Here is a 27,942-nt window from a genome sequence, read left to right on the forward strand (position 1 = left end):
AATTTATTAGGGGTATTGAGTGTAAATAAATACTAGGAAATTATATAAGAGTGCCTAAAAGTAGAAAGTGATCTAGAAAATATTTTATCCTTGAAATGGTTTAGAAAATATTTCAAAACCTTCAAGATACATTGAAGAGGATTTCATGGATGTCAAGTTGTGCCATAATCAAAAGTGTAATTTCTAAAAGTTTCAAATTTTAAGTATAATTATGAAACTTTTATTCAAAAAATTAAAAAAAAATCAAGAAAATTCAGGAAAAAAATAGTAAGAGGCCTTTTAGTGATATTTAAGGCCTAAAAGAGGAATTAAAGTGAAAAATATCCCAAAGTTTATTAGGTGCCTATAGCCCAATTAAATTGAGAGCCAATAAAGCCCAAAATGATACCATCCACCAAGAAGAAAGAGGAAGAGAAGTTACCATAATTAAATGTGAAAAATGATACCATCCACCAAGAATGTTTATTACTGAGATTTCTCCAAAGCTTACCTCTCTCTAATGAATAACCACGCTAGGTTATGTGCCTCTAAAGAAAAAGAAAAGGCAACGTGCAAGGGTAAGTTGAAAAGGAATAAACTTCCTGTATCATTATTTTGTTAGAAGTTGAAAAATGTATAAATAATCCTATGAATTGTATAAATTCATGATGTGACCTTAGAGTATTTAACTAATGTGCTAAGATGGATAGTAATCAATGGCGAGTCAGAGAATAGCCTTGAAACCATGAAATTAGCCTATGCGTTCATGACTGCCCAGTTTAGGCTCTTTATAGAGCATAGTGATTTCAATGTTTAATGTGCAGTAAACAACGTCCTATGCTCATGAGAATTGGTATGTAAAAAAGTAGACATATAGATCTTTTCAACAAGTCTTAAGTCAATCAGGTTAATTAGAGATTGTAGCTTGAGTTATGAGGTTTTGATGTTGATGCCTGATTTTTGTTTGAAAAATAGAGCAAGTTGAGACAAGTAATAAACTATATTGATTGGCATGGTTTAAGACTATAATTATTTTTTTTGTCATGTAAAGGACCTAATAAGCTTTCAAAAATATTTTAGAACACCCTCATACATATTTTCTATAATTAACTATGAATTTTTAAAAGGAAAAAAGCTTTTCATAGTTTCGTCTCAATAAAAATTATGAAACTTCATCATAGTCCCAACTCCCAGGCCTATAACTGAAAATTAGCTTTGATGTCCATTTATAGAAATGCCCCTTACTTAGTGAAAAATTCCACTCGTTCACTATGCATGTTTTTTAAGTTGATGTTGAAGCCACTATGAGCGAACTCTGTAGCAACTCATGCCTAAGTTAGAGAAAATATCGACTGACGGATGACAAATTGTTTGAAACAGTGGGAAAGATAAAATTTAAACCCAAGAACTCTTGGCTCCTCATAACTTTTTAAAGCTGTTGAGCTATCAATTACTACCTCCGGTCTTAATTATAAGACCTCGTTTATAGTCTATGAACGAGATCTTATAAGTATGACTAGAGGTAGTAATTCTCTTTAATAGCATAATGCAAAATAATTCATAACTCCTTCAAATGTATAGCAATATTACAGCATCAAGTAAGTCAAAATCCCAACAATTAAGAGTAACATATAGGATACAAATAAGAACATTACACACTCTTGGTACTTCTTCCACACATTTAGGAAGAAAAACTACACTAATATTGATAAGCTCCCCAAAGCATAGACACACACACACATATTCTTCTTCCTCAAATCTACTTACTTTTTTAATGATGGACAAATAGATAGAGTTCCCGTACAATATTGTACTTCGAGAAGGCTTAAGTACTTCTGTTTGCTCTTTCACCATCTCATATATTAGGCCAGTTATGATCCTATTGTTCAATCCTCAAGTCTTGGCAGAAAAGTGATATGTTATCTTCTTCCACAATTATTAGATTTGGTACCTTTGTAAATGAGCAAATACGTACACCAAAGATACTAGTAATAGAATGATCCCATAGGATATGATAGGCTTATACTTCTCTTTAGGTTCAAAGTCATGGGATAGTGTAGCATAGAAAGAAACCAACATTGAGATGAGTGATTCCGGGAATGAAAAAATTCCCAAACAAAGCTTTAATGGCAAACTTTGACGAAAACCTTTGGGTTGTACCTTTCTAGAGAGATAAATGGCTAGAAAGTGGCTAATGAAGACATGAAGAAGAGAAAGGAAATTAAGAGATAGAAAATGTATGGCTAAATCTATCAATGTCCTGAAAGTATGCAGAAAAGCTAGAACCAGTAACAAAGGTGGTTGCCACAATGTAAGATGTGGACGTGTCCTTCACTGAGTCGTTGCATTCATTAATGAGCTTCATGTGTTCATTGGTGAAGATCTCCCTTGGAGTCTCACCCTTTTTATTGGATTGGGAAATGAAGTAAGATGGCATATTTTCTTTCACATACTGTTTCAACATAAAATAATAAATTTCAGAAGTAATGCACAAATCTCAATCAAAGATGTATGTTCCAGTAAATGAAGGAGAAAGTAGTTATATGATAAGGATGCTAGCAAAACTTTGTTAAATATGGATATGGCAGTCTAAACTAAAGATGATCAGATTCATTATATAAATTATGAATAATACAATTAATCTTGTAACAAGCCGCCATGAAAGAATGCAAATATCAACATTGCAATGTCCTAAAGGACATTATAAACCTATTATTTATCACACTTTGTATTCTCTAGTGTAAATCTTCCTCTTCTATCTTAAGATTAGGGTTTTGGATTATTATCTTATATCTATTATCCGGCTAGGGTTTTATAATTAGCCTTAGGGTTTTTTTATTGTAAGAGAATTTGTTGATTGAGTAAAAGTTGAACCTATTTTTCTCTGGAAAGAAGAAGAAGGATAGTGAGAGAGAAAGGGCCAAGAGGCAGAAACAATGCTCAACTTTTATTAAACTAGTTAACAAGATTAAGAGGACCTTCAAGTTATTTATAAAACCCTAGATGTGTTAATTTAAAAATAAATAAAATCTAAAAAGATAAAATTTAACTCAAGTTGCTTATATCTTTCAGGTCAATTTCTCCAAGCACTCTTACTATTTAGTTATTGTTAGTTATTAAAATACATATTTGCACTTGTAAATTCACCTATAAATACTTGTAACTTTTGTATAATCTCTTATAATGCAAATTAGAATTAGTCATTTTTCAAATAGATATAGTTGTTATTTTGATATTGTTAGTTGGTAAAATGTGTGTGTATTTATAAGTTCACATATGAAATATGGACACTTGTTACTTTACTATTATTAGTTGTTAAAATGTGTATGTGCACTTGTAAATACACCTAAGAACTTGACCTAATAAATACAAGTAATAATTTGACCTAATTTTTGTTCAATATAAAGAAATCCATAAAAGATAATAATATGAAAATCTGCTAAATCCTAATTAATATAAAAATATTGCTCCTAATAAAATAACCACTAATATCTAAAACAACTCTAATTTTCTCTAAACATATTCTATCAGTTTTTAGCTTTATACATATTATTAGGTTCACTAGATTAGATAGTAATTTTGTGAACATTTTAAAATAATATTAGTGAAAAAAATATTGTACAAAGCAAAATATTAATTTTCTAGAACGTTAAAACTAAAACTAAGAGAAAATTTTTGCTTCTTCTAATATGCATGAATTGATTATAAGATGGAAGAGCTAGAATTTTAAGGAGTGATGAAATAAGAACTACATATTATATAAATACCTCAAACCACATGACTTCCCACTGCATTTGCATAACAAATCCACGTATCCCCCTTGCTATATATTTTGATTGCTTGGCTACCAAATGCATGCATTATTTCCATCAACATCCAACTTTTCCCCTTAGTAAAAGCCAATCTTTGCATTTCTTTACTTCCTCTAATACATGGCTTTGCCTTTCCTCTATGGCCACATGTACTATATTCTTCTTCTCCTCAAGTAATTGGTCATGGATAGACACAGAAATATCATCTAGGATCTTCTTCACCTGTCCTGTCAGACCATTTTGAGCTCCTATTAACAGTATAGTTGGTCTTTTGATTCTACCTGCTATGTGCCAATAACTGATCAAGCTAATATTACTATTATATACTACTTCCGGTCCTTAATACAAGAGATATACAACCAATTTAAAGATATTAAGAAAATTAGTTAAGTACAACAAATATGTGTTGACTTTTCAAAACTACTCTCTTTAATCATATGTATTAAAATTGACTCTTGATGGAAAACCCTTATAAACAATAAGATATTTTAGAAAAAAGTATTATAAATTTTAGAATCAAAGTGGATTGAGATCTTATATTTAAAACAAAATTCAATATCCAATTAGCTCTTGTATTAAGAATGAGAAGTAGTATCTACAAAGAATTAAAAATCCTTTGATTATTATAAACATGTGTGTGTGTGTGTTTGTGTGTGTTTAAAATGGTGTTTACCTTCTTGTGTAATCATATCCATGAGGGGTTAAAACTTCATGTTCACAATATTCTTCATATCCTTCGCCTTTTCATTTTCCCAACACCAAGGATCTTGTCTCACAAGTTCGTCCATGATACGGCACACACGATTCTCGTTTAGTTTCCCAAGGTGGCCTTATCAAACGTTTGTGGGCACCAAAAGCATTAAGGGCATAAAGAAGACAAAAAAAAAAAGCGAAAAAAAAAAGAAAAGGGGCAAAAAAAGGGAGACATCATCTATTAACTGTAATGTCCATGCGTTGCATGAAAATATTCTAATTCTTAAAACCAATAAGTATATATACCAAAGATGGTAGTGAAACATCCATATTCCAAAAACACAATACTTAGGTTAACACTATCCATATTCATTATTACCATGGTAATAAAAGAGTGAAACAAAAATTTTTCTTATAAATCAAGATAACCATGATAGAAAAAGGAAACGACCTGCATACAGTGACTATCATGGTTATAAAGGAAAGTGAGTATCAATAACTGAAGTGGAATCATATAATCTCACAGAATGAAGATATCACCATTCCGTCTATTACTTGTTATCAGCTTAACCATGTTAGAAAGGGATGCTACCTAGCTAACAGGGTTATAAAAATTCATGCATTCCTGTTAGATGTAGTATGTCACAACCAATACAGATATCATAAAAGAAAAGGACCTCAAGCCATAACCTCCATTAGATCCACTTATTAGAAACCACACCCAAGTCTTGCAAACTTGCTATCAAAATGTAGTACAGTCTTAGGGCCTCCGACCTACTAACCAACAATTGTTCCAACTCAAAGGTCATAAATGAAAACAATGAAAGTAACATTACTGAAACCAAAAATAAAACCAAATGAGTAAAAAATGTCCTGGGTGGCAAATAACTTAAAACTTAAACATAACTACTAACAGAGGATGACTTCTCGTAAAAGTAGTCTCACACCTCAGAAACTTTTCCTACTGCACCTCCTCTGCTACTCTCACCTGAAAAAATAGTAAGAACCAATAGGATGAGACAATGGTCTCAGTAACTCAGTTCCTACTCACCTCACCTACCAACACCACCTATAAGGTGCCAGGTGGGACTAATAGTTTTAAATCAATGAGAAAACACAACATCTAATAGTAGCAATTTACATGTTAAAACAAATAGCGACATAGGATTTCCTTAATCAAGTAATTACACAATTTATATTATTTTCCATTAATCAAATAATACTTGTTCCTCCTTATCTCCTCCTTATTCCCATTGAATGAACCCATGGCCAGGTCGTGCACCCAAGGGACCATAGGTTCCTCCAGTAGGAGATGTTGCCCAGGTATAAACCACTGGAGTGTCACAAGCTGAGGGGATACTGCCCTAGCATTAGAAGGGGCTAGTCATAGAGCGCCATATGGTGGCCGCGTCACATGGTCACAAAAATATAACTCCCATCTCAAACCTCCTCCCAAAATATTAATTAATATAACTCATTAACCATTTATATTGTTTGCAACTAATCACAAACCTTATCACACATTTGCTCACAATATACCAATTACACAGCATGGATTCTAACAATACATATAAGCAATATATAGACTATCTTTCCAATCATACTATTACACAACAATTTCTATCATAAAGTTTCCTTCAAGTAACAAATAGTCCCACGAGACAATTTTGTAAAACAGTCATTTGACATATTAGAGACTAATTAAAGATAATATTGTCAGATTTCTCAAAACTCATAGATCTCACCGACAAGCGAGGCAGGTAGAAAGAGAGATACTTGGCACCCTAGCAATTACTCTCACAAAAACAGACTTAGGTTTCAGAATTGAGGGAGTCCCACCGGTAATTGAATCTATGAATAATGAAAAATACATTATACTCTATCATAGTCTAAAATGCTAATCCTAAATTTTTGAGTCCTAAAGTCACCAGTTTGGCTATTCATTTTTACCCTAGAACCTATGGCTTTTTGAGAGGAAAATTCTTATGAACTCAATAAATTAATTTTACCGAATTCTTAGGCTAAAATTTAATTGCAATTTTATACACTTGAAATAAATAAAGAGGTTGAAACTGTGTTCTATGCAAAAAAAAAACCCAATATTATATATATATATTCATATGATTATTTATATATTTATACCTAAAAATAAAAATAAAATAAATAGAATAATATGATGTGTGTGTGTGTGCACACGCGTCTCTATGTGTGTAATTATTGTGGGAACGTGTGTACAAGGCCGAAAGGTTGCTGGGCAATATTATGCGTGTGGGGACATGTGTATATCTGCGTGTGTGTGTATAAAGGTGCTTCACATGGTACACAAATGGGGAAAGGACAAGACGTGTTGGAGCTAAATATATATAAAAAAAATTATAACTAGAAGAAAAGAGACTAAGTATGAGTACGTGAGTGTCTTGTGTTAGGCGTACAGTTAAGGAAAAGGGACGAAAAGGATCCAGGGGAAAAAGTAGAGAGAAAATAAGATAGAGGCCATTGAAGAAAAGTAACAAGCAAAGCAAGAGGAGGTAGCTAGTGACGACAGCCAAGAGAGAAGTAATGGGCAAGCAAAATAAATTGGGTGTAAGGTTTGGGTGCTTATATACAATTTTTAAGGCCAATAAAATATAAACTAGCTTATTCCATATTGGCATTTTTTTTCATAAAGGAGAGAAAATCTTCTTTAATATAAACAGTATATCATATTTTAGAAAAATATGATACATTTCAAAATCAATCAGATTTTCTTAAATATTATACATGCTCATATAGGTATATTATATATACATGTCCCTAAATTTATACTTCATTATTATTTTATTTTATTTTATTTACTTTTAAATTTATGTCTATAATCTTTTAGTATTATCTTACGTTGTAAAATATACATAGTTATATTTAATTATTTATGAATATCACTTTTTACTCAATTTTCCTTTAAAATATATACACAAACACAATTTATTTAATAATTTATTTTATAATAAGTCTCCAATTGTCTATACTTAAACTCTCTTATTCAACCTTTATAGTATTCCTTTGTGTATGAAATCAAATCTTATGACCTAACGGGTACTAGCGACACTCTAAGTTTGATAAGAAAATGGGGATGTTACAGGTAGCGGATCACGCCATGAAGAGATGGGGACTAAAATTTAAATGGTACGGTGACTCTCCTATTTGTGTGTTGTGCAATGTGGAAGATGAATTTGTGAAACACTTTTTTTCACTTGCAACTTGCTAGGGAGTTATGAATGTTGCAAGGGATTATTGAACCCGCAAACTCTCACTTATAGAGAATTATTTGTTTCATTAGGCTACAAAGCCATTCATGGGAATAGACATTATTGCACTTTCATTCAAGCAAAGTTGGCTCCAGAGTTTACTTCACCATTGTTACTATTGTAGCTTTTAGAGTGTTCCAAAATGACCATTCTTTTAACTAAATTGCAAATTATGATAGTAATCAAGGCTAAAATTACCATTAAAGTTTGGTCATGTCTTCCTGTAGGAAATTAATACTATATAGTTGAGATAAATTTTCATAGGGATTGCAAATTGTGTAGGATACTATTCTTGACTTTTTTGGGGAAGCGACTTAGGTGTATTTTGGCATGGACTTCATAGAAGCTTGTTGCCTATTCATCTATTCCCCTCATTTGTGTGTACGTCTTGTTTGGTTTTCTTGAAACAAAATGGCATTTAAAACAAAAAATAAATTTTTCATGTTGATTTTTTAAAATACATTTCATTATATTTATATTATATTTAAAAATATTTAATATGCCAATGTTCTTATTTCAATTTTTTAAAAAACTACTAAGGACTTTATTTATCTTATCTTCACTATCAATTTTTCATGCGTCAATTTTCATGTATTTCATATTTTATTGTTTTGTATTTTTTTTGAATTTATATATTAATTTATTTTTATATTATTAATTAATAAATCTTAAATTATTCTTAACTTCACTATAGTTTATCTTTTCTAATAAGTGCATTAAAATAACTGCGTCAAAATAGTTTTTTGTTTTTTTCATGCTATTCAAATTATTTCTATTTTTAATATATGAATATAAATATATAGGCAATTTGTGTTGAATATAAAAATAAATTTTTGGGTCATTTGGGCTGCAGTTCAGAACTTTACATTGGGTGGTAGCAGCGTTGGGAGGTTTTAACTGTGAATGTTAACTATGGTGCAAACTTTTGAACGGCTAGTTGTCTTAGCAATAAGGCTACCCATCACATTGAGATGGGGTCTTAAGTTTAAACCTAACATTGATATGTTTGCGAGTGTGTGTTTAAATTGTGTTAAATAAAAAAAATATATATGGTGCAAACTTCCTGGATGTAACCAAAAAAGGAAAAAGAAAACACATACACAAACATACTAAGAAATAATATAAAACATAATTGAAAGTGAATTACTTAGACATGCAAAATAATAGAAGATGTCCTCTAATATTGAAAAAAAAAATCCAATTCATTTAATTAGGCCTGGTATAGTAAAGATTATGGCTGAACCGTGAGTAACTTGTTTAAGATGAAGAGGAAAGAAATAAAAGATATGTGAATTTCATGTCAAAATGTATTAATATGAGATTATACTTACAGTGGTAAAGCAGTTTCTGCCAACATCTGAGAAGAATGCCATTCTTAAAAGCAGAAGGAATCATGACAATTTGATTCAAGGGCAAATGTCCCTCAGTATTGAAAGAGCTCCCAATCTTTTGGTCTTTATAAGGCTCAATTATTCGGTATCACAGATCTAGCAAACAACTCAGTTTCAGGTACATCATATGTTAGAGTTCTGTGTTCCTTTGAAGCTAGCAAGCTCAATTGTAAATCATGCTGCTTCTTTATAGCATAGTTGTTAAATTTTTCTGAATATATAAAAACCAAGAAAACTTGTTGGAAACAAAAGAAATTGACTTGTCAAACGATGAAATATTAATTTAGGCTGAATTATATATTAATTAGATGCACAGATACGGTGAGATGATGCCTATTCATAATTTATATCCTCTCTCTCAGCTCCTAAAAGTAAAATAAAGTAGTAGAGTGGTTTGCTTTGGTCCTACATGTAAAATTTTAGTCTACTTTATTTCTTAAATTTATAATTTATGTTCCTAAACTCTTTCTATTGATTCCACATATTAAGAGAAGTTTTCTTAATCAAGGAGTAGTTTCCTATACAAATGATTAAAATGGATAATTTAAGAAAAGCAACACATGCTATTTAGAAATAGTTAACTAACTTAACTAATCTCTTTAAATTAATTATCTGTGTCCAAGATTAAAGGAGTAACTAATATGTACAACACTTGTTTTTAACTGTAAAAGGTAGCATAATAACAAGTACTGGCCAAAGTGTTTTCTCCTAATGATGCCGTGAAGTACGGTATCTCCATTTGTTCTTTTCCATATTGAGGACGGTAACAATGGTTGTTTCTCCTTGAAAACTGAATGAACAACTTTTCCTCAGGACTCTTGCTGGATTGCACCAGAAGAACTACTGCTATTGTTGGTACTCATTTTTCTTTGCTTCACTTAGATAGGAATCAAATCAAACTACTTATGTTGTTTGTGTGAAACAAGGAGTACAGAAGATAACAAATTTGGAAATTAGTCAGCAATTAGTCAGACGACAACATTATTATCACCTAATTTTCTGGGCTGGTTCAAAGAGAGTTAATTGTGAAGATGCAGCTTCAGGTCAATAATGGTGAATAGGAGGACTAGGGTGGCCCCTAAGTGTGACTCGAAATTCTGATGATCCAATGAATTGGGGTCTGGGGCCTCTATTATATACATACAGGTTTAAACAACTTTTTTGTTTTTTTGTCTTTTTTAATTCGGGTAGAGAGGGCATACACTGTGGAAGGTATCAATTTTTGGCCGTCTGGTAGAATCTAACTGGCAAATGATGCAAAGTTAATAATTGAATATTAGCATAAAGTGATGGAAAATTTTTAAAATTAGTAATATCTGATTCTTAATATAAGAGTTAGATAACTAATCTAAATATATTAAGAAAATTATTTAAGCTGATTATTTGTAATAAATGTGTATTGAACTTCCTAATCCACACTCTTTGATAATGTGTATTGGATTAGAAACTAACCCTTTGTGAGAACTTCTTACAATTAATATGGATATTTTGAAGAAAAAATTATGAGTTTTGAAGACAAAGTGAGTTCAAGTTTATATTTAGGGCCAAATCTAATTTCTAACTAACTCTTATATTAAGAACCAGAGATAGAAGTATTCTGGTGATCAAGTATATGCAATGAAAAGATAATATAAAGCCCAATACACTTGTTATCCCTCATCATCATTTACCTTTAGTGCTTGTTTGGTTCGATTACATGCGTCAAGATCTGCTGCGCTTTGTTTATTCTAGGCTTAGTTGTTCAAAAGGGATGGAATTATGAGATTTTGATATCTTTAAATTAAAAGAGTCATCTAAATTACATAATTGTTCCTGAAGAATAGGGATTACACGGCGATACATGTATACCTTATTGAGGTTTTGTGTGAATAGGGAAAAAATCGTTGATGTGATTTTTAATCACTGTCTTCTGAAACATCCTTCCTTTAACCCTTCAGAATACGTGTTTGAAAAAGTTATGGTTCAAGCAAATCACGAAACAAGCCCATAAATTGAAAATTTGCAATATGGTTCTTGGGTTATTGTTCACTGGTTAAATTTCAGATTTTTAGTCCAACTTTAAAAAATCATAATTAATTCTAAAAAATCGTATGGAGGTGGTTCAAATTTTTACTTGAAGCTCTTTCAATGATCTTTAAGGAAAAAATATCAAAATAGATTTATATCAAGACAATTCATACAGCTTAATACATAAAGATCACTATTCATTTGGTAAATTCAAGAACTTCCAAACTTCTTGACTCAACTTTGGAAATTCGTATCTTAGTATACACATCCAATTGAAGTGATCTACCTCTCGTTTTAAAGCTTGGAATGTGTGCTATATGCCTGCCAATTTTGTGGCTTAATTCATTCATGTGATAGGTTAAACTGGAGCTGGAAGCTGACAGCTTCAAGACCTACGTTTTATCCCTTAACCAAATCTTACTTTAATTCTCCCTTAACCAAATCTTACTTTAATTCTTTTTTATTGTTTTGGCATGCATAACTTGGTCTTATTCTTTCCCATTCATTCTCATACATTTCTATTCATGCCATAAACATTCTAAACAAATACATTGCATCATTGGCATTTATATACATAATTTACATAATAGGAGAATTATACATAAATCCTTAACCAATCATTAACATCAATAATTCTCCACTTTCTTCTCCTTTCTTCTCATGTTCTCCCTCATGCAATTATTGTCCATCATTGATTGACCTAAATGGTTGGTTAGAGAGGGGTGAGATTTCAGAGAATCTCAATAGCAAACGATAACCACCTAGACATATATGGCAAGCTTGGCATTTATAACATGCTTGCAACTTAACATATTTGTAACATAATGACATGTTTGGAAATCATCATGCATTTATCATAAAACACATAGGTATATGGCATATTTCAAACACATTCACAATCACAATACATGAGTTCATAAAATCATATAAACATAGAAACATGTCATACATGCAAGCAAATAACAAGCACATAAGAGTAAGGTAAAGTTTGCTACCTTGCACCATAAGTTTTCTCTTGTTCTTCAACTTGCTCCCTAAGCTTCCCAACCATCTAGCTTTTGGTCAACCACATCCAAGCCTCCTCTTGGATGTCTCAAGGTCCTAATCACAGCCACAAGAGTCACATTACTTATTAGGACCAAGAACTAGACAACATGGAAGACTTATGCCCTTAAACTTAATCTCTTTTTTTTTAATTTATAATATAGTGTTCTGGCTTTGTAAAAATTGTTCCCTTAGCCCAATCCTACACAATTTTGCCTGAGGAATCCAAATATGAGCTTAGATTCATAAAATCCAACTCCTTCCCCTGGTTTTAGGCCAAAACCGAAATCTGCCACTTAAATTCTAGTTTTGATTCTAATGCTTCCAATTTCATTCTTTCATCTTATTCCTACACAATATTCCATTCTAAATCCGTTGGAAGCCTTAGAATCAATAAAATTACATCCTAGGCACAAGAACCAGTCAAACCATGGCATCCTCTTTGGTTCCAAAGTCATGGAATTCAATTAATATGAAGCTAGAATCATTTGATTTTTTTTCCTTTCAAGCCTTTAAATATTATTATAACATCAATCCATCTTTTCCTTAACTTAGAAATTTTGTGCAGCATACCCCCTTAGGGTTTCAAGCTCCCAAAAACCATTAAAATCCATAACCAAGCTCAACAACAACAAGGGTAGTGAAAACTACATCAAAAATCATGAGCATACCTTGTTTTAGAGCTTGATCTTGCATAGGATTACTTGACCTTTCTCTCCCCTTCTTATTTCTCTCTCTAGAATTCATTTTGTAAGAGTTTTTCCAAGGTTTCAAGAGCCTTGGATGACACGAGGGGAAGGATATTTATAGAAAACAAGATTGAATCTTAGCCGTTGATCTTAAAAATATGTGGCTTAATCTGGACCGTCCATTTTTCTCCTTTATCTTGTGGTGACAAGTGTCCTAATGACATCATGCTTACCTCATCATGCTTACATCATCGAGTCACATGCCTTTAATCCAACCGTACATGTGTCCTCCATCCAACTATACACATGTCTCTTCCATCTAACCATATACTTGTTTTTCATCTAATCATATACTTGTCTCTTCTATCTTTCTTCATCATTTTGGCATTAAAATAGGGAGAAAATTAATATAAAATTCGTGCAAAATACAACCCTTAGGTATTCCTCCACCTATCTTGCCATTCTGCACCATATATGGTACTTTTTCGGATCCTGACTTACCCGGGACCACTGAGACATACTCTGACACCATTTTCTCATCTCAAATAAATCCACATATGGCGCCATCTTAAAGGAGCATAGAAGAAAATAATTAGCTCTACTGACAGGCTACTTAGCTTTGTTGAGTCATGCAGTAGAGATTTCACTATAACGGGTAGACAAAGGATTGTCTAAAATGTACCCGTACTGCGTTCTGATTTTTATACTGTCCATAAATATCTCCTAATAACTCAGCATGCTAACTCAGAGGTGTCATAATTGCACTTGGTGACTCAGCATGCTGACTCAGTGCCGTTAGAATGGCCTTTAGATTTTTTTTTTTTTTTAGTTTTGTCTCCTATTTAGGGGACAAAAATTATTTAATATTTGACTGGAGAATTTTTATTCAATCCAGAACTCCAAAAATTCATCTAAAAATACCATAAAATTCCTCAGATTTTAGAGAAAATCTATGAATTTTCTTGAGCCATAACTCAAGCTGTAGCTATTTCTTTTTGAATTTCCCGTAAATTGCTCTTTTTCGGCATAACTGGTTTTTAAATATTCTTAAAGCCCTTTCGCTAGCCTTCTAGGAATAAGACTAATTTTATAAATTTTTGTAGTCTCTTAACTCATGAATTCCCATTTTTGCTTATATTTCTGAGGCCTCTTCATGGCTCAAATAATTAAATTTAGCTTTATACCTCAAAATGAGTCATAATCTTTAAAATTTATTTAAAGTCAACCCATGGGCATTTTTGTCATTTTTAGCCTTATACGAGCCTCTGAACCTTATTCCTATTTTTTTGGAAATTTTTTTGAGGTATTCAAGCCTTAACCTACCATTTCTCATTTTTCAGGATTTTTCTGGGATTTTCGAGCATAATTTATATTTTTGTCCTTAACAGCCCAAAACTTTGCAAAATTATGATTTTACCCCTAGTTTGGCTTAACCCTATAATTCATCTCATTTCTCATTCTTGGGTATCGAGACTTTATCTGAGTCTCTAACTTTCTCTTTCTTCAATCCTAGCAAACTTTCCATTTACGATTTAGTCCTTAGAAATCCCTCTGTCCCTCCAGGGAACCTCTGGGACCTTTGCCAAAAGGGGTCTGATAGCCTGCCCATTTAAGGTAATTTTAGTATTTCTAAACCCAAAATTCGGGATGTGACATCTTTATTATCAATTAAAACTTTGTTTTAATCCTAATCCACAGAAGGTAAAATTAAGACTTTAAATTGTTGTTTCATTATTTCCGTGTCATTCTCGATCTAACAAGAATGGAATCACGCTCTGTAGGATTTGAACCTACGACATCGAGTTTTAGAGACTCGCATTCTACCGAATTGAACTAAGAGCGCTTTATTTTCATAAAAGATTTTTATGTGACCCCAATTCATCTTGCATGCATATACTATCATAATTTATATATATATATATATAATATAGAATTCTCATCATATATATATATTGATAGAATATCCATCTATTTCTATTGAGTATGTATATGTATGTCTACTTTTTTAACCGGTCTCAATTGATCCCTTGTTACTGCTCATATAAGTAAGCTCTTTTTTAGTGACAAACATTATTAATTTTTTTTTCAAATTAAGTCTAGTTATTATTTTATTTTAATTTGAGATATATTAAAGTTAAAACTCCTAAATTTTTAATTCAAGTTATAGAAACACAAGTTATATAAGAATAAAAATACTCTCTTATCAAGTATATATAATCTAAAAATATTGATGCATAATATAAATCAATTTTTATCTAAAGTCTAAATTAACTCAATTTTTAAGGTTTGATTAAAAAAATCATTGTCTAGAACCAATAAATAAAATCATTTTATGAATTCAATTTTAAAAGGATAATGATAACAGAATATTTAAAATATCATTAAAAATGTAAAAAAAAAAATCAATCATATTAATATTATATAAATAATGTTAAGAAAGGCCTAAATAGGCTGACCCTCAACCCTACATGACTGACCTATTTAAGCTTTCTGCCCTTTATGGCTAGTCTTTTTATGCTTGTTTTTAATTTGAGAGGCAAAATTATAAGCCTGATTTTCATAGTTTTAGGGCTTAAATAGGTTAGCCCGATTTCTCAGTTTTAACTCTTTGTGCATCTAGGAGGACATGATGACAAAAAGATAGAAGTTCAATCCTAGGTTATATTTGGTATATGGATGAAATTTTTTTAAAAACATAAAATAAGATCGATGAAAATTTTCTTAATACTTATTGAAGTTATCAACAAATTTATGCTTCTTTCATTTAAAGGGAAAGTAGGCCCTTTTCATTAAGACCAAGAAAATATGCTTAATTATGTAAAACAAGATTTTTATTAGCAAATCTACCCTAGGATGTAAAATATTTTGACCAAAATTTTGATTTAAAATATTATTTTTTTTAATCTTTTAAAAGATAAGTATTACTCTTTTAGTAATGTAGGACCTAGTTAGGAGGTGAGAACTTAATTCATTTTATCTTTAATAGTTATCATTTTTTTCTAAACTAATCTATCTAACTTAAAGAAGCACATTTGGACGATTTCTTTCTTGTTTAAAGCAACTTTTGGCCCATTTAACTTATAGGCCGAAAGCTGCTTAAACCGTGCAATTGGAAGAAGCATCTCAGGTCATGCTTTTGCCTTTTCAACCATGCTTTATAACATGGAGGAGAGAGAATGTGAGACCCAAGAGTTGTTTGATTGTTTTTGTCCCTAGTTAGAGGGTCACTTATTCATGTTATCAAAGTGACGATGTGGTATAGAATTAGCATCGTTCATTTCAATCATTTCCTATTATTATTATTTTTATTTTTTCTTAAAGGTATGACATTATGTTCATATGATACACATATATTTAATAAAATTCATCTTCATTCATTTTACAGCTCAATTTATTTTTTTAATTATAATCTAAACAACTCTACTTTTACAAACTTGCTTATTTAGAAAATAACTAGGCTTTACTTTTAAGAATTTTACTATTCCTTCTGATTCTTATTATAAGTTTCAAATAAGTAATTTGTGGATAATAAAAAAATAGTTAAAATTAATTAAAAGTAATAAATAGATTATAAATATACTTTTGATTTTAAATATGCTCTTATAATAAATGAGAAAAGGTATAAAAGAAAATGTATGAAGAAATAGAACTAGAGAGTATAGCATAAGAGAGATAATAAATTATTTACATATATTATTTAATATCATGTCTTTTTTGGTTATTTTACAACTAAACTTTCTTTTTTAATAATAGGGATAATTAATCCACAGCTCCTTATAGTTTCCACTAATTTTGAATCAGGTCCTTATAGTTTTTTTTTCTTTTTATCAGGTCCTTATACTTTCACCTGTTTTTAATTAGGTCCTTGTATTTCTTTTTCTTTTTATCAAGTCCTTATAAGTTCACCTTATTTTTAATTAAGTCCCTGAATTTTTTATTCTTTATTTTATAAATTCTAATAGACCTATTATATAAACATAAAATAGTATATATTATTTAATATTAGTTTATAAAAAATAATATTCTAAAGATATTGAATTATTATAATGATTTTAATTTCTTCAGCAAAAAAATTAATTGTTCTAAAAAATTTTCCTGAATTAATTAATTCCATTAATTTTTTATTACATAATTATTAATTTAATTTAATTATTAATATTTTATATTTCAATATTAATCTATTTAATTAAGCTTATATTTAATTAATAAATAAAAATTAAAACTATATGGACCTAATTAAAAATTTAGTGAAATTATAAAGCTTAATTAAAAGGAAAAAAAATACAAAGACCTAATTAAAAAAAAGTAAAAGTATAAGGACCTAATAAAAAGAAAAAAAACTATAGGGACCTGATTTAAAATTCGTTGAAACTATAAGGACTTGCGGATTAATTAACCCTTAATAATAATCCAAACAACTCTATTTTTACAAATTAGCTTATTTAAAAAAACTAATACAAATATAAATCATATTACTCTATTTAACTTTTACATAGTCTAACTTTTTGAAAAATCAAATTAAAAATAAGCTACTTTCTCAACTACCAATCTAAACAAGCACATAGTCTAATATTACACATTATTAGTTTAGGAAAATTAAGTCACATATGTTAAGTAATTGATTTATTTATTTTTTTCTTCCCTTTTTTCATTCAACTCTTCATCAATCCGTTTGAGTTACCCGCTCCGAGTCTTGTCCCTGCTTTGAATAATAGTCAAAATAATGAGGAAGAATTGTTATAAAATCTTAATCAACGAATCTCAATAATAACATAACAGTTTGTATTAACGAGTTGTAGAGTAAGAAATAATAACTGCTTATTTGTCATTAAAATTTACTAATAATTATTTTTCTGATGAGATCTCGTTATAAACTTATAATTCTCACTAGCCACGCTAGAACCGGATTTTTTTATGTCCCTTTAGAACATACGGCTAAGATCACTTCGTCTTTTTGCAGCCTCAGCGCCCAGCCTGAGACGATAGGTCTCATTTGGGCCTGAACATCATCATCACCCAGTGGGAATTGGATCAGATCCAAAGATTAGCCACATAAATGGGCAATACTGACTTTATTTCAATATGAAGAGGCCCATTACATATGGTCTTTGTTTCTGGTTTTTTTTTTTGGGGGGGGGGGTATATATATAAATATATATATATTTGCGGGCGCGCTATGACGATGAATTTTATTCGGTTGAGATTTAAAAACTTCTTGGTAAATATTCTCCTGATTTTCTTTTCTCATGCGAAACCAAACTACTTTTTGTTAAATTATCTAGGAAGCTTAGCTCGTTTTCTTTTAATTCTATTTACCTTGTTAATCCTATGGTCATAGTGGTGGACACTTTATGGGCTTTTTTTTGCATTTAGTATTTTGGGGTTGTACTACTAGCTACATCCATGATGTATAAATATGATCCGGCCTTACAGTTTTCAATATGGTGCTATCTTTTTTTCCTTTTTTTTTGTTTTCCCTACGCACAGGTACCCTTGGAGTAGAAACAGTCATATTTAAGGCACTGACAAGAATTAAATGTGGACACCTCTCTTAATAAGGATTTGAATCTTGGTTTGCATGTTATAGCCCTTTTCACTAGATTCAATCCTCATTGGTCATACGGTGTTATCTTAATTTTCCCTTATTCCATCTTATTTCTTATTCTTTTAGGCCTAATACTTAATTCTAGACACTCTCCAAGATCATTGCCAACACAACAAGTCCTAAAATAAAAATTGGGATATTAAAGTGAACACTACTAGAGCCATTGGAGCAAACATGTGCCTTGCCAAGTTGCCACAACCAGTATGAGTTCAAATCCTGAGGGGTTAGGACTAGTTTGGATAAATGATTTGGATGTGGAAGACTGAGCTTAATTGCTATAAGCTTCAAAGTTCATGGGCGGGTCAACCAGAAGATGGTACAAGTAGCATAAGCTTTGAGATCAATGAGGATTGAATCCAATATGAGTGTTTATGCCTTTGATAAATAGGACACTACTAAAAAAAAGATTTTAGGCGAATGACTTTTAACGGCGACAAAAAAAGTCACCCTAAAAAGTTGACTTTCAGCGACAACACTAAAAAGTCACCGCTAAAAGTATGACTTTCAGTGGCGACAAAAATGTCGCTAAAAGTATCTTTTACCAGTGACATTTTCATCACTGCTGAAAGTGTACGTTTCAATAGTGACTTTTTGTGTCACCGTTGAATGTGAGACCTTCAGTGGTGTTACATTTACCATCACCACTGAAGGGCTCACTTTGAACGGTGACTTTCTAGCTTTTAGCAACAACATTCTAGTGTTGATGAAATGTCGCAGTTGAAAGTTGACTTTAAGTGGCGACTATTAGTGTCGCCATTGAAAGTCCTTCCGTTCTCCAATCACGCTCAGACTTTTAGTAGGGACTCTAGAAAGTCACTCCTGAAGGTTTGACTTTCAGCAGTGACTTTCTAATGTCGCAGTTGAAAGTATAATATAATAATATATATTTTATTTCATAATAGTAATAAACAAATTCAATCCAACTCAACGGCAAGAAGATTGGACACAAAAGGAGGTGGTCACGAGTTCAAACTTTGAAGAAGACACATTTAAGTCGAGGAGTGACATGGCATGAGATCGGTGATGTGGTAACAACATGGAGGTGGCCGGCGATGACAAGGCGACCAACTGGTGGGGATTTGGCTGCCACAAGCGATAATGTGGCAACCAATCAGTGGGGATGTGGCAGCAAGCGACAATGATGTGGCATCAGTAAAACTAATTTTTCTTGGGCATCACTTTCAGCAGCAAAAAAAAGAATGTTGTTGAAAGTATCTTTCAATGGTGACAAACGTCGCCACTGAAAGTATGTTACCTCTGAAAGTGGCTTTTAGCGACGACTAAAAACTTTTTGTTGTGACATTTAAGTTTAAATGTCGTTTAAGTTTTTTACATTACAGGTATTGGAAGAGAAAAAATTATTCACATTGGTTTGTGTGTGATGTATGTGATGATGTTTATATCCCACTAGGAAAAAAATAAGTAAATATTGTAGCTTATTACTCAACAAATTTGAAAAAACAAAGGAAGATTTAAAGGAGGAAAATTATGCCTGTTGTGCAGAGATTCCGTGTATATAAAATGTGCTCCTATTTGAAAATTGACTCTTGGGGACCAAATGAAGATGGATCCAAATTAGCACTGCTTGGAGGAAAAGTCTACACAAATTTCAGATGTGAAACAAATTAGCATGCATCTTTGTCCTTCATCTACTCCAATACAACGTTTTTGCACACCTTTGGCTCCATTTATTCCTTCATTAAATTGAAAACACACCTATTAATATGTTTTTTAATTGTATACTGTTGTCGCTGAAAATTGACAACAATGATGTTGCTGAAAGTAACTTTTTAATAGTACAGACACGTCTTGTTGTAAGCTTCAAAATGTTAAGGCATCGTAGGCATCATTGATCTCATTCTCAACGTGTTTACTGTTATATTCTTCATAGTTATTGTGGCAGTTATTGTCACCGACATCGGCTTCCGAGCAAGGCCTCTTATGGACTCACCTATAGAAAATGTTGATTGTAGTACGTAAGACAGTTTGTGGCACCACCTTTCTTTGCGTACGTTTGGATCGATGATTTCAATGGAAAACGTGCATTTGAATGACGCAAATCCACATTGTTGACAGATGAATGTTCAAACAAATGTTTGGGTGAGCGTTTTGCAAATGAGCTTTTAGGTGAAAAGATAGCCTAACGCTAAAGCTAATTTTTTGAGCTTTTGCCATCACAAGCATGGAGAGGAAAAAGATAGTAATGGAAAAAGACAAAATTACTCATAACAAACCCAATAATTTGATACTACATATTTTAAATATACGAGTTAGATAATTTAAGGATATTAATAAAATTAAGTTAGTCATTTACAATAAATTGATATTGTCTTGCTTAAAATATTCTTATTAATCATGTGCATTAAGGCTACCCATTAATGAAAACTCCTTATTATGTATAATCACTGTAAGGATTACATGGGGGCAAAATAGATAAATATTGGAGATAAAATGGATTGAGATATTATATTTAGTATATTTTTATAATTTAATTTTAATATTTCTTTTAAAATTATCACATTATGTACATAATTAGTTAACAAAATTTGTGTCCTTTTCGGTAATTTTACATCTAAACTTACTTTTCTACACTTCATCCAAGCGAGTTTAAGTTTGTCAAACAGACTTTTCTACAAATGTCAATCCAAATATAAATCGCATTGCACTAATTGAATTTTATCTTAACTCACGTTTATAAAAGTCAGATGAAACAAAAGCCAATTCTGCTACTGCCAATCTAAAAACACCCTTTATCTTTGTTCATTTCTTGTTTGAACTGAGCAATAGAAAGTAGGAGAGTGTAACAAGTATGAAGAAAGAGTTGAATTCCAAAAGATTAGCTGATTAAAAGCAGAAACCCCTTAAATTCTTAAACCACACGTTACACTTATAAGGCTTCCGAATGTGAAGGTCATAATAAAGAGATAAAATGGTCCTTTTGAAGCAACCGAATGAAAATGCTTCCACAATATATGGCAGCCCATAATTTCTACTGACATGGTTATTTTGGGAAAATTCCTGTGGGCATTCTGTTTTACATTTACGCTATGAATGTGCACGTGCACGCCCACACGCCCACACGATATATATGCAAGAAAATTAATTTTCTGTTACGAAACTAATGTGTTTATGACCTGCCGTCAATATTTTAAATTTTACACATTTATTTGATGATGGATCAAAGATCTAAAATTGCTGGCCAAAAAAAGATCAAAAATCTAAAATTAATTGAAGGTTAAAAATACACACTAGTAACTGGTCCTCATTCAATGCTCATCATAGCGATAGGTATCGTGTGCTTATTACTATGATGCAATCTAAATCTTATCTAAAATCTTATATGGATGATTCAGATTTAAAATTTTTAATACGCAATTTTTTCAATGATAAATTTATTTTTTGAAGAAGTGTTAGTTATAATATTATTTTTATTTTAAACTCTCCATCTCTTAATATAAAAAATTTAAATTCAGCTTGAACCACTCAAAATTGATTTGAATGGTTCAAATTAAGATGAGCACTCCATGCCTATGATGAGCATGGGATGTGCTTCGGCTTCAAATTAAAGATTTATTTCAAAAGTTCTTGTGGTGGCTAATAAGCTGACATACTTCATTTGCAATACTGTTAATTTATTTATGCCTTAAATTCGATTTATTGTTAGACATTATAAGCACATACCATTACGGCATTAAGATACAACAAAGTGAGATCATAAAAGCATCTCATTTAATTAATAAAGAAAAAAGAAAAAACACACACACACACATGCACAGAGGACGTCAGATGTTAGGACCACGGTTGCTGTACATGGTCATGGCCTCACGGCATTGGTCCCACATTAGTCTTGGGTTTCAAACTTTTAGTTCAGATACAGTCCCTAGTGACAATTCGCTCTAATAATACAAAATTAGTTTCTTCATGTGATTCATATATAAGTGGGGGCTTGGTTTCGGATCATTGTGATAATATCTAAACGGTCCAAAATTAATTTCATTAGATTTTCCAAATTCCCAGTTTTTAAAATATAATTTTCATGTAATATATATTTCAAAAAAGTAAAAATTGAAAGATTCTTTTGCTTCCATTTTGTATTGTTGAAATAGAAATAATGAAAATATAATAATAAAATCAAATCAACTCTATACCATCCAATCTTAACATGAATATATCATTATATCAAGCCATTTCCTTCATATATCGCTAGGTTCGATCCAAATACACTGACCATTTCTTTGCCTACATATGTGTGTGTGTATATCTATACACACACACGCGCGCAAAGATGTAAGTTCTGGCTATTTTCAATGTTTAATTTATAGAAAACGTTGAGTTGACAAATATTTTTGAGCTTTTATTGCATTGTTTTGTCGCTATCATTTACTTGTTAGCCGTTCGCACATGCATCGTTACGTTGCTGATAAGAATTCAACTCGCTCAATAAGAGGTTTGTCATTTTCTCACTTCCCACATGGGCAGGTTTCATTTATTGTTCCTGCACGATATTACATGGAAAAATATATAAACAACTAGTTATGTAAAAATAGTTATTTTAGCTTAATCAAGATATCTTCAAATTTTCCATTTATGTGTTAATATAATTATTTGTCATTAAATTTGCTCTCATTTTGGTTTTACTCCCTTAAGTTTCAAATTATAGGTTTTTGTCCATCAAGTTTATTTTCATTTAAAACATTGGACCCTATAATTTAATAAAAATCTGGATCATTTCCCCTTGAGAGACCAAGACCTAAGATTTGAAACTTAAGCAATCAAAATTAAAATGAGGACAAATTTGAGGGACTAAAGATGATATTAACCCCTCAATTTATTTATATACTTGAGACAATATAATTCTTTCCAAAAAATCACTGATGACTCCTTAATACAGGTATTTGAGATATTTTTAGGAGGTATTTCACGAGTCATCATTGCATTTTAAGTAGGAATTGTTTAAATGTTAAGGAATATTTGAGTTTTGAGTTTTGTGCATTTGGGAGATTTAACAGTGAAAGTGTCCTGAAATTTAGTGAATATTAATTCAACTTAGACCGATAAACTCATCACTAGGTTTTGCGTTGTTTATACCATCAATGAAGCTTGTGAAGCAAGAGAAAGTTGTTGGAAAGCCCACTAGTCTTTTAAAATTTCTCCTTTTTTGGCCTTATTTTTCTCTTCTAATAATGAGGACCATTTTTTTCCTAAAAATTTCATAATTAATAATCTCTATCACCACTTTTCCTTAACTTTGCTTAATTATACTAAAAAGACCTAAAATTACTAAATAATTCCTTGCAATCTAGTCGTGCGAACTTTTATTTTATTCTGTTAGTTTTTTTCCCCTCTCCGTTCATAATTTCATATGTGATTGAAGAACTGACTATTCAACTTATAGATTTTTTTTTTACTTTTACTTGAGTAACTTAATCCATCGCTTTTGAGATTTAGATAGATTCAATTCTTTGAATGAATAAATTGATTTTGATGATTCACAAAACTTTTGTCAATAAAATTATGGTGTATTTAGATATTGCATTTAGCTTCAAATTGAACCACAAAAATTGAAACAATATATGATTTCATTTACCGTTTATGACAGTATACAACAATATAATAGTGTCTCAAAGACGCTATTCGTCATTCTTTCCTTTACAGGCATGTCATGTACACATGCCTAATTTCAATTGCTTAAATAGACATAAAGCTTGGCTACTTTCCTAACCAAACTGTAAACTTGTAATTGACCAAGTTGAGGACAAATAAAAAAACATTTTCCTAAGTAAATTCTTCAAACTATTTTATGTTTATATGCTTATACTATTAGCCACTCCTCTGCAAGTGACTCCGGGACCAGAACTAGCCATGAGCAACTCATATGGTGGAATTCCAGCCCCACATCTATTTCTCAAATTTGGGTCTTTATTTCTCTTCTCAATCTCCTTTTCTATTCTTTTTAATTCCACTGAGAACCTATAGAAGGCCTCTATGATTTCAGGGTCGCTAGAACAATCTGAAAGATCCTTCCTTTCTCCCAAATACTCTTCCTCTGCGGAATGTTGTGAAAGAATATTGACCACAGCCAAAAACTTTGTGGTCTGAAACAAGTCAGGCATTGAGCTCAAAAGGTACCCTTGTGGGTCCTTCATGAACTCTTTGTACTCTTGGTCATCTTCTTTAGGCAACAACTTTTTCATCAGTGGAGGACGCATTGGGACGTACCCTCCATAAGGGTACTGCCCAAAGTTCACTGCAGAATGTTGAACTGATGCAATCCAAATCAAGTTGTGAGAATAAAAATGAGGTCGCTAGGAGTTGTGAGTTTAGGCCACCAATTTGCATTTCTATGATCAGCATGGCCCAAATTTACGACCTCACCATACCAAGCCTGAAGCTCATTATCTGATTGAACCATGAGCCCGTCACGATAATAGTAGGTCACATAGGTCCTAACCCAATTCTCTATTGCAAACCAAATAGGAAGGCCATCATTTGCGTAAGGATAGTCTTCAACGAGCAATTTCAGTCCATAGGGTTTGGTCTGATCAGGTTCAGCTAATCCTCTACATGATGAACAGTTCATTTAGTTAATCTTTTTGTTTAGCATAACATTACAAATTGCGATTAAGAAATTAAATGTGATATTAAAATTCAAACCTTCTGATAAGATCTTTAGGAAGGGCTTCCATGTCAAATCGCCACCAATCTTTGTAGGCAGCAGAAACAATGTGGTTGCAGTATTTACCACAAGAGAAATCAGATTCAATAATGCCTCCCGAATTGATGAGAGCGTCACGAGCTAAGGCATTTATTTGCAAGGTGCCTTTCATATGAGGCTTTAGAAGTTTGAAAATTGGGTGCATCGTACTCAGTTGCCTATGAGCTGCTATAATAAAAGGTTCCATACATGCATGTGTCCTCAACCTGTATGTTCCAAGATGATTCCAAAGTTTAATTACCCATTAAAATTTGATTCATTCATTAGTTTGAACCTTAAATATCTCAAGGAAGAATAGGTTTATAGGATTACTTACCAGTGTTGGACAAGTTGGTGGACACCGGAATCGTTAGAGCAAACGTGTGCTTTGCCAAGTTGCCATAACCAATAAGAGTCGGAATCCTCTGGAGGGGTGAGGACTTGTTTAGAAAAACGATTTGGATATCCGTGTGGAAGACTAAGTTCAATTGCTATAGGCTTTAAAGTTCCTAGTCGTGTCAAGAAGAATATGGTTCGGGTGGCATAAGCGTTCCGATCTTCTTGGGCATTTATGCCTTTGAGAAATGGAATATAAGCATCATGAAAATCCAATACGAATAACTTTTTCTCTTCCAATGCCTATAGAAAAGAAAAATAAAACGATATTTAGATCGAATGTCTGACAAAATAATAAGAAGAAAAAGTAATTACAGTTGCTTGTTAAGAATTCCACACATTCAATTGTAAGTTTTCTGAACCTAATTTTTATAAAAAAGGAATTTTCAGGGGAAAAAATGATACCTCTTCTACTGACATTCCATGGAGTTGAGGTAAAATATGTTCGTCTTTGAGAGCAGACTCTTGAGGACCATATATGGATGGATCCAAATCGCTCTTTGGAGGAAAGGTCTACAAAATTTTAGAGGTAAGAAGTTAGGATACATTTTTAATTACTCTGTTGTTTTTGACGTTTTTTTAACTAGATAAAAAAATTCTTTAGACTATTCTACTCACTTCAAGCCTTTTTATGCTTAATGGGTTCATTCCAGCCAATGTCTGACGGCCAAGTTCCTCATCTCTTATACAAAAGCCACTGTTGTTTCCTGCAATTATTGATAATTGCGTACTAAATTAAGACATAAGACAATTCAAAAGTCTAGTATGAAGTAAAATTTATAGAATTAAATATACAGAAATAACAATACATACCTCTGATAATGTTTGGGGTACTAAATTTGAAGTAATCATCCAAACGAGCTTGGATCTTATTGCTCACACCTTCACACTTCGATTCATGCCATGTCTTTCCATTGTAAATGTTTGTAACATCTGAAATTTGTTTGAAATCTCCACATTTTGTGACACAAGTTTTGAAGAAAGGGAGAAGATTGCGAGTTATTCCTTTTGTCCTTTCCACATCGAGAGCTTCCATTCTAATGCCATCAAATACTTCATCTCTAGGCACATATGTTTCATTGGATGCATTTACCGATGTCTCAGCTTTCTGGTCTGTTTTATTCATGACGTCCCAAATAAATGATAAGAAATTATCAATAAAATTTTATTTTGCAACCATCAATATAAACATAAATCATAACAAAAAACCTGTCCTCTCTTTGGTCTTACATATAAGAATTAATTAGGAAGTTTACTTTGATTCTAATTTAATGTAAAACTCTAATTCACTTTGTCTCCTAAATTCATAATATCCTTGTCGATTACACATATCAAAAAGGGTTTTTACCAAGATAGTTTTAATACAAATAATTAAAACGAGCATTCTGAAAAAACCAACACTGTAATTACTGGTATGGTTAGAGGGAAACTTTATTTTTCATAATTAAATCATGAAAAGCATTGAAGCCAGGGTTAGGATTGAGTACTCACCATAAACACATGGAGTACGACCAGTTCGGCATCGCCTAGGATAAGGGAATTGATGATGGCCACCAAATATAGGCCTTGAGTCTTGTCCTGTTTGTCTGGATTCCCCAAATCATTGTACACATCATAGTCATAAATCCTATCACCATGCTTTCTTATTCCTTTTCCATCTCCCCTTGCCTGCCTTAGCTCTTGTTTTCTTAGCTCTCTTAGACCCACCGGAGTCTCCCAAGGTAAATGAGCCTGTTTAAAAGATGCAAGATCAACCCATAAGTCTCAAGTTGATATATAGCAAGAAAGAAATTAGAACATCATATTACAACGTGCACTTATATATTACCTTGTTAATGAAGAAAATTCTCTTCTCTGGATGAAGTTTCTCAGGTTGAATCCAGGAATTGCAGGGAAAATGAAGAATGCCTTCAATCACAATGTTTTCCAAAAAGAATTCTTTTTCATATTTGTTTACCACAGTGATTGCTCCTGGTAACCCAAAATCTGGATCTATATCAAATTCTACTCTATAAGTGGTCCTGGGAGCCCCCACCTTCACGTCCCTCATCCACTTCAGTACGGCGTTTCTGCTCACCTTTGGCTCCATCGTTCCTTCATTTTCACACAGTAAAAATTAAGAAATTAGAACTAATATTAAGATGATTTGTAATTACTAATAAGAGATAATTGAATTAAACAAAGAAAGAAAAACTTACTTGGGTCTATTTCAGTACTCATTAACTGCATAACCATGCCCTTCTCAGACATGTTTTTGCGGAAAGATTCAAAATGCTGAAGCATCATGGACATCATCTCATTCTCTACATTTTTACTATTCTTGATATTTACTGCGGCGGTTACCGTCA

At 31.8% G+C, this 27,942-nt stretch overlaps 1 long non-coding RNA gene and 1 pseudogene across 1 annotated transcript; one reads left to right on the forward strand and one right to left on the reverse strand.

Annotated features, from left to right (window-relative positions):
- LOC114754612 (uncharacterized) lies at positions 1 to 27,516 on the forward strand. Its single transcript, XR_003741217.1, has 3 exons — positions 1 to 12; positions 2,269 to 2,276; positions 27,379 to 27,516. It is a non-coding gene; the product is annotated as an uncharacterized LOC114754612 (long non-coding RNA).
- Positions 24,225 to 27,942, reverse strand: LOC114754611 (linoleate 13S-lipoxygenase 3-1, chloroplastic-like; annotated as a pseudogene).

This window comes from Neltuma alba, unplaced genomic scaffold (assembly GCF_004799145.2).
Source record: "Neltuma alba isolate B1F8T4 unplaced genomic scaffold, ASM479914v2 tig00010172_pilon, whole genome shotgun sequence".
Lineage (NCBI taxonomy): Eukaryota > Viridiplantae > Streptophyta > Magnoliopsida > Fabales > Fabaceae > Neltuma > Neltuma alba.